A 9541-nucleotide genomic window follows, 5' to 3' on the forward strand; every position below is an offset into this window, starting at 1 on the left:
CACAAAAGATTTTCATTGGACCCGATGCACTAGGTATGACACCTAGATCGGATATGAACTCCTTCATTCAGACTCCTTCATTCGCTGCTTCCGAAGCAGCTATGTATTCCGCTTCACACGTAGATCCCGCCACGACGCTTTGTTTAGAACTGCACCAACTGACAACTCCACCGTTTAATGTAAACACGTATCCGGTTTGCGATTTAGAATCGTCCGGATCGGTGTCAAAGCTTGCATCAACGTAACCGTTTACGATTAGCTCTTTGTCACCTCCATATACGAGAAACATATCCTTAGTCCTTTTCAGGTACTTCAGGATGTTCTTGACCGCTGTCCAGTGATCCACTCCTGGATTACTTTGGTACCTCCCTGCTAGACTTATAGCAAGGCACACATCAGGTCTGGTACACAGCATTGCATACATGATAGAGCCTATGGCTAAAGCATAGGGAACATCTTTCATTTTCTCTCTATCTTCTGCAGTGGTCGGGCATTGAGTCTGACTCAACTTCACACCTTGTAACACAGGCAAGAACCCTTTCTTTGCTTGATCCATTTTGAACTTCTTCAAAATCTTGTCAAGGTATGTGCTTTGTGAAAGTCCAATTAAACGTCTTGATCTATCTCTATAGATCTTTATGCCTAATATGTAAGCAGCTTCACCGAGGTTTTTCATTGAAAAACTCTTATTCAAGTATCCCTTTATGCTATCCAGAAATTCTATATCATTTCCATTCAGTAATATGTCATCCACATATAATATCAGAAATGCTACAGAGCTCCCACTCACTTTCTTCTAAATACAGGCTTCTCCAAAAGTCTGTATAAAACCAAATGCTTTGATCACACTATCAAAGTGTTTATTCCAACTCCGAGAGGCTTGCACCAGTCCATAAATGGATCGCTGGAGCTTGCAGACTTTGTTAGCTCCCTTTGGATCGACAAAACCTTTCCAGTTGCATCATATACAACTCTTCTTCCAGAAATCCATTCATGAATGCAGTTTTGACATCCATCTGCCAAATTTCATAATCATAAAATGCGGCAATTGTTAACATGATTCGGACAGACTTAAGCATCGCTACGGGTGAGAAGGTCTCATCGTAGTCAACCCCTTGAACTTGCCGAAACCCTTTTGCGACAAGTCGAGCTTTGTAGATAGTAATATTACCGTCGGCGTCAGTCTTCTTCTTGAAGATCCATTTATTCTCAATTGCTTGCCGATCATTGGGCAAGTCAACCAAAGTCCACACTTTGTTCTCATACATGGATCCCATCTCAGATTTCATGGCTTCAAGCCATTTTGCGGAATCTGGGCTTACCATCGCTTCTTCATAGTTCGTAGGTTCATCATGATCTAGTAGCATGACTTCCAGAACTGGATTACCGTACCACTCTGGCGCGGATCTCACTCTGGTTGATCTACGAGTAGTATCTTATTCTGAAGTTTCATGATCATTATCATTAGCTTCCTCACTAATTGGTGTAGGTGTCACAGAAACAGTTTTTTGTGATGCACTACTTTCCAATAAGGGAGCAAGTACAGTTACCTCGTCAAGTTCTACTTTCCTCCCACTCACTTCTTTCGAGAGAAACTCCTTCTCCAGAAAGTTTCCGAACTTAGCAACAAAAGTCTTGCCTTCGGATATGTGATAGAAGGTGTATCCAATAGTCTCCTTTGGATATCCTATGAAGACACATTTCTCCGATTTGGGTTCGAGCTTATCAGGTTGAAGCTTTTTCACATAAGCATCGCAGCCCCAAACTTTCAGAAACGACAACTTTGGTTTCTTGCCAAACCATAGTTCATAAGGCGTCGTCTCAACGGATTTTGATGGTGCCCTATTTAACGTGAATGCGCCCGTCTCCAAAGCATAACCCCAAAACGATAGCGGTAAATCAGTAAGAGACATCATAGATCGCACCATATCTAGTAAAGTACGATTACGATGTTCGGACACACCATTACGCTGTGGTGTTCCGGGTGGCGTGAGTTATGAAACTATTCCGCATTGTTTCAAATGTACACCAAACTCGTAACTCAAATATTCTCCTCCACGATCAGATCGTAGAAACTTTATTTTCTTGTTACGATGATTTTCAACTTCACTCTGAAATTCTTTGAACTTTTCAAACGTTTTAGACTTATGTTTCATTAAGTAGATATACCCATATCTGCTTAAGTCATCTGTGAAGGTGAGAAAATAACGATATCCGCCACGAGCCTCAATATTCATCGGACCACATACATCTGTATGTATGATTTCCAACAAATCTGTTGCTCTCTCCATAGTACCGGAGAATGGCGTTTTAGTCATCTTGCCCATGAGGCACGGTTCGCAAGTACCAAGTGATTCATAATCAAGTGGTTCCAAAAGTCCATCAGTATGGAGTTTCTTCATGTGCTTTACACCGATATGACCTAAACGGCAGTGCCACAAATAAGTTGCACTATCATTATCAACTCTGCATCTTTTGGCTTCAACATTATGAATATGTGTGTTACTACTATCGAGATTCAAGAAGAATAGACCACTCTTCAAGGGTGCATGACCATAAAAGATATTACTCATATAAATAGAACAACCATTATTCTCTGATTTAAATGAATAACCGTCTCGCATCAAACAAGATCCATATATAATGTTCATGCTTAACGCTGGCACCAAATAATAATTATTTAGTCTAATATTAATCCCGAAGGTAGATGTAGAGGTAGCGTGCCGACCACGATCACATCGACTTTGGAACCATTTCCCACGCGCATCGTCACCTCGTCCTTAGCCAATCTTCGCTTAATTCGTAGTCCCTGTTTCGAGTTGCAAATATTAGCAACAGAACTAGTATCAAATACCCAGGTTCTACTGCGAGCATTAGTAAGGTACACATCAATAACATGTATATCACATATACCTTTGTTCACCTTGCCATCCTTCTTATCCGCCAAATACTTGGGGCAGTTCCACTTCCAGTGACCAGTCTACTTGCAGTAGAAGCACTCAGTTTCAGGCTTAGGTCCAGACTTGGGTTTCTTCTCTTGAGCAGCAACTTGCTTGCTATTCTTCTTGAAGTTCCCCTTCTTCTTCCCTTTGCCCTTTTTCTTTAAACTAGTGGTCTTATTGACCATCAACACTTGATGCTCCTTTTTGATTTCTACCTCCGCAGCTTTCAGCATTGGGAAGAGCTCGGGAATAGTCTTATTCATCCCTTGCATATTATAGTTCATCACAAAGCTCTTGTAGCTTGGTGGCAGTGATTGGAGAATTCTATCAATGACGCAATCATCTGGAAGATTAACTCCCATTTGAATCAAGTGATTATTATACCCAGACATTTTGAGTATATGCTCACTGACAGAACTGTTCTCCTCCATCTTGCAGCTATAGAACTTATTGGAGACTTCATATCTCTCATTCCGGGCATTTGCTTGAAATATTAACTTCAACTCCTGGAACATCTCATATGCTCCATGACGTTCAAAACGTCGTTGAAGTCCCGGTTCTAAGCCGTAAAGCATGGCACACTGAACTATCGAGTAGTCATCAGCTTTGCTCTGCCAGACGTTCACAACATCTGGTGTTGCTCCAGCAGCAGGCCTGGCACCCAGCGGTGCTTCCAGAACGTAATTTTTCTATGCAGCAATGAGGATAATCCTCAAGTTACGGACCCAGTCCGTGTAATTGCTACCATCATCTTTCAACTTTGCTTTCTCAAGGAACACATTAAAATTCAACGGAACAATAGCACGGGCCATTTATCTGCAATCATACATAAACAAGCAAGATACTATCGGGTACTAAGTTCATGATAAATTTAGGTTCAATTAATCATATTATTTTAAAGAACTCCCACTTAGATAGACATCCCTCTAATCCTCTAAGTGATTACGTGATCCAAATCAACTAAACCATGTCCGATCATCACGTGAGATGGAGTAGTTTCATTGGTGAACATCACTATGTTGATCATATCTACTATATGATTCACGTTCGACCTTTCGGTCTCCGTATTCCGAGGCCATATATGTATATGCTTGGCTCGTCAAATATAACCTGAGTATTCCGCGTGTGCAACTGTTTTGCACCCGTTGTATTTGAACATAGAGCCTATCACACCCGATCATCACGTGGTGTCTCAGCACGAAGAACTTTCGCAACGGTGCATACTCAGGGAGAACACTTCTTGATAATTTAGTGAGAGATCATCTTATAATGCTACCGTCAATCAAAGCAAGATAAGTTGCATAAAAGATAAACATCACATGCAATCAATATAAGTGATATGATATGGCCATCATCATCTTGTGCTTGTGATCTCCATCTCCGAAGCACCGTCATGATCACCATCGTCACCGGCGCGACACCTTGATCTCCATCGTAGCATCGTTGTCGTCTCGCCAATCTTATGTTTCCACGACTATTGCTACCGTTTAGTGATAAAGTAAAGCATTACAGCGCGATTGCATTGCATACAATAAAGCGACAACCATATGGCTCCTGCCAGTTGCCGATAACTCGGTTACAAAACATGATCATCTCATACAATAAAATTTAGCATCATGTCTTGACCATATCACATCACAACATGCCCTGCAAAAACAAGTTAGACGTCCTCTACTTTGTTGTTGCATGTTTTACGTTGCTGCTACGGGCTTAAGCAAGAACCAATCTTACCTACGCATCAAAACCACAACGATAGTTTGTCAAGTTGGTGCTGTTTTAACCTTCGCAAGGACCGAGCGTAGCCACACTCGGTTCAACTAAAGTTGGAGAAACTGACACCCGCCAGCCACCTGTGTGCAAAGCACGGCGGTAGAACCAGTCTCGCGTAAGCGTACGCGTAATGTCGGTCCGGGCCGCTTCATCCAACAAGACCGCCGAACCAAAGTATGACATGCTGGTAAGCAGTATGACTTATATCGCCCACAACTCAGTTGTGTTATACTCATGCATATAACATCAACATATAAAACCTATGCTCGGATGCCACTGCTGGGTTTCGTAGTAATTTCAAAAAAAATTCCTACGTACACGCAAGATCATGGAGATGCATAGCAACGAGAGGGGGAGAGTGTGATCTACGTACCCTTGTAGATTGACAACGAAAGCGTTAACTTGGTTGATGTAGTCGTACGTCTTCACGGCCCGACCGATCAAGCACCGAAACTACGGCACCTCCAAGTTCTAGCACACGTTCAGCTCGATGGCGATCCCCGGACTCCGATCCAGCAAAGTGTCGGGGAAGAGTTCCGTCAGCACGACGGCGTGGTGACGATCTTGATGTACTACTGTCGCAGGGCTTCGCCTAAGCACCGCTACAATATTATCGAGGACTATGGTGGAAGGGGGCACCGCACACGGCTAAGAATATGATCGCGTGGATCAACTTGTGTCTCTAGGGGGTGCCCCTGCCTCCGTATATAAAGGCTCAAGGGGGGGAGTGCGGCCGACCAGGAGAGGCACGCCAGGAGGAGTCCTACTCCCTCCGGGAGTAGGACTCCCCCCCTTTCCTAGTTGGAATAGGATTCGCGGAGGGGGAAAAAGAGGAGAGAGAGGAGGAAGGGGGGCCGACCCCCTCTCCTTGTCCTATTCGGACCAAGGGGGGAGGGGCGCGCGGCCCATCTCTGGCCACCTCTGCTCTCTTCCATTAAGGCCCACTAAGGCCCATATACCTCCCGGGGGGTTCCGGTAACCTCCCGGTACTCCGGTAAAATCCCGATTTCACCCGGAACACTTCCGATATCCAAACATAGGCTTCCAATATATCAATCTTTATGTCTCGACCATTTCGAGACTCCTTTTCATGTCCGTGATCACATCCGGGACTCCGAACAACCTTTGGTACATCAAAATGCATAAACTCATAATATAACTATCATCGTAACCTTAAGCGTGCGGACCCTACGGGTTCGAGAACAATGTAGACATGACCGAGACACGTCTCCGGTCAATAACCAATAGCGGAACCTGGATGCTCATATTGGCTCCTACATATTCTACGAAGATCTTTTATCGGTCAGACCGCATAACAACATACGTTGTTCCCTTTGTCATCGGTATGTTACTTGCCCGAGATTCGATCCTCGGTATCCCATACCTAGTTCAATCTCATTACCGGCAAGTCTATTTACTCGTTCCGTAATACATCATCCCGCAACTAACTCATTAGTTGCAATGCTTGCAAGGCTTAAGTGATGTGCATTACCGAGAGGGCCCAGAGATACCTCTCCGACAATCGGAGTGACAAATCCTAATCTCGAAATACGCCAACCCAACATGTACCTTTGGAGACACCTGTAGAGCTCCTTTATAATCACCCAGTTACGTTGTGACGTTTGGTAGCACACAAAGTGTTCCTCCGGCAAACGGGAGTTGCATAATCTCATAGTCATAGGAATATGTATAAGTCATGAAGAAAGCAATAGCAACATACTAAACGATCGGGTGCTAAGCTAATGGAATGGGTCATGTCAATCAGATCATTCAACTAATGATGTGATCTCGTTAATCAAATAACAACTCTTTGTCCATGGTTAGGAAACATAACCATCTTTGATTAACGAGCTAGTCAAGTAGAGGCATACTAGTGACACTCTGTTTGTCTATGTATTCACACATGTATTATGTTTCCGGTTAATACAATTATAGCATGAATAATAAACTTTTATCATGATATAAGGAAATAAATAGTAACTTTATTATTGCCTCTAGGGCATATTTCCTTCAGCTGCCACGTGCGGTTGTGCTGCAGGGCGTCGAACTCCTCCCGCATCGCAGCCAGCCAATGGGGATCCCGAAGGGCGGCACGAGCGGAGGTGGGAATGGGTGATGGCGCTGATGTCGAGGCAGCGGACGCATACACGTCGGAGGAGTAGCGTGTGCTCAGCCGATGCACTCCTGCACGGGCACGGGTGATTGGGCCGGCGAGGGCGGCGGGTGCCGCGGCAGCCACAACGGCGTCGGGGGCCACAACCACAACAGGGGAGCCCGCGGCGGCAGGGGCCGCGGCCATAACGGGGGCGCCCGTGGCGGCAAGAGCCGCGACGGTGCCGGCCGAGCCAGCCATGGAGGAGGCGATGGGCGAGGTCGAGGTCGACCCCGTCGCAGGAGTAGCGGCGCCAGGTGGAGTGCCCGCGGGCTCAACCTCGAGCGAGGGGCCGGGGAACCGGGGGCCCGGTCGGACTCAACCTCGGGTAAGGGAGTCGAGAACCCGGGAGGGGGCGACAGAAGACGCCAGGCCGGGGGGTGCCGCCTCGCATCGCACCAGGTAGGGGGCGCGGGGGCTGGAGCCGGAGGAGCCGCGGACCGAGGAACCTTAAAAAAGGGAACACCGTCTCGATGAAGTACACGTGCCTCGAGGTGTACACATGATGAGTGACATGATCATAGCACCGGTAACCTTTGGTGTTGGGAGGGTAGCCAAGGAAGATGCATGTGACCGAGCGGGCTGCAAGCTTGTGTGGCGTGGTGGACGCGGTGCTAGGATAACAGAGACACCCAAATATGCGAAGACCATCATAGGACGGTGGTGTACCGAAAAGAAGGTGGTGAGGGGCGTAGTTCCACCGGGGACGACATGGACGAATGTTGACTAAGAGAGAGGCGGTGGCGAGGGCATCAGGCCAGAACCGAGCGGGCACGTTAGCGTGAAAGAGCAACGTGCGAACGCAGTCATTAAGAGTGCGGAGAATGCGCTCGGCGCAGCCGTTCTGCTGTGAAGTGTAGGGGCAAGTCAGACGGAAGGTGGTGCCGTGAGAGGCGAGAAGGGAGCAAAGAGCGACATTGTCAAACTCTTTTCCGTTATCAGTTTGGAGTGCAAGTATGGGACAACCGAACTGAGTGGTGACGTAGGAATAAAAGGTGGTGAGTGTGGGTAAAGCATCAGATTTACGACGAAGAGGAAATATCCACACATAATGAGAATAATCATTTAAAATCACCAAATAGTATAGATAGCCCGTGTTACTCGCAACGGGAGACGTCCAAACATCACTATGAATCAACTGAAATGGAAAAGTGGAAACTGAAGTATACGCAGTAAATGGAAGACGCACGTGCTTGCCCAAACACAAGCCTCACAAGTATGCTCGTCGAGCTTATTACATGAGAAAAAACTCCTAAGAATCTGACGCAAAACGGCGGGGTTGGGGTGGCCCAAGCGAGCATGCCAAAGGTCGACGCCGGCGGAGAGAGCGACGGGTGTGGAAGTGGAGGCGCCGGCGTGTACGGGATAAAGCTCGTCAGGGCTATCACATCGGTGAAGCACCATCCGGGTACGGGCGTCCTTCACAGAAAAACCAACACCGTCAAATTCAACAGTAGGAGGATTCTCACGAGTAAGACGACGAACAGATACTAAGCTAGTGACTAAGTCAGGTGAAACAAAAACGTTAGACATAGTGATAGGTGTGGAACTAGAAGGAAAACTAGTGCTACCGACATGGGTGATAGGTAAAGAGGAACCGTTGCCAACGGTGATGCGAGTGGGAGTGTGAATCGGAGTAGAGGAGGAAAGGTTACCGGGGTGAGCTGTCATGTGCGCAGTAGCACCCGAGTCCATGTACCAGTCGCCTCCACCGCCATAGTTTCTCGGCGACGACGCCAAGTGTAGGGCGGCCAGGAGGGCTGGGTCCCACGGTGCAGGTGCTGGTGGTGATAGCTGGCCTCCATAGGGCGGTGCCTGGGCGGGCGCGTCGTAGCCACCGAGGGGTGGCGGCGCGAGTGGGGCGCCGTAGGGCTGGTAGGGGGCGCCGACGAACGCCTGGTGGCCCGCTGGACGGGGGCCAAGGAGACCCGGTGCAGGAGCCCGCGGGACAGGCATGTGATAGGCGTGGACGACGCCCGTCCACGGGTTCTACCCGGTGGCCCACGGTGGAGGTGGCTGCTGGAAGTGGGGCGCCCCCCCTGCGCCCTGCGGGTGCTGCTGGCGGCGGCCCCCGCCACCCCGCCGGTTGTGCCGGCCCCTGCCACCTTGCGGCTGCTGGGGGCGCTGGGGGCGCGGGCGTCAGCGGGTAGTAGCCGGCGGGTGTTGGCGATGCGGACTGGCGGGCGGCGGCCGGAGGAGCAGGGCCGCTGCGGGTGGTACCGGCGGCGAGAGTGGTGTGCTGGACCCGCTGCTTCAGCTTCGTCATCCGGCGCTCCTCAAGTTTGAGGTACGCGACTGCGCGCTTAAAAGTGGGTTGCGACAGCAGGGTGAGGTTGGACGCCGTGTTGCCGAAGTCCTCATTAAGTCCGGCGGTGAGGGTGCTCAGCATGAGGTCGTCAGAGACCTTAGCGCCGATGTCGCGAAGCTCGTTGGCAAGCATCTTGAGCCTCATGCAGTACTCGTCGATGGTGGAGTTGTCCTGGTGACAACCGAAGAACTCCTTCTGTAAGAAAACAAGGCGCTGGAGTTTGTTGTCGGTGAAGAGCGCGTTGATCTTGGCCCACACGGTGCAGGCGTAGTCGTCCTCGGCGACGACTATGTGGAAGATGTCCTTCGAGACCGTCTGGTAGAACTAATGGATGATCGTGGCCTCGATGGCGGACCACTCCGGGTCGCC

This window comes from Triticum aestivum, chromosome 1A, assembly GCF_018294505.1.
Source record: "Triticum aestivum cultivar Chinese Spring chromosome 1A, IWGSC CS RefSeq v2.1, whole genome shotgun sequence".
Classification (NCBI taxonomy): domain Eukaryota; kingdom Viridiplantae; phylum Streptophyta; class Magnoliopsida; order Poales; family Poaceae; genus Triticum; species Triticum aestivum.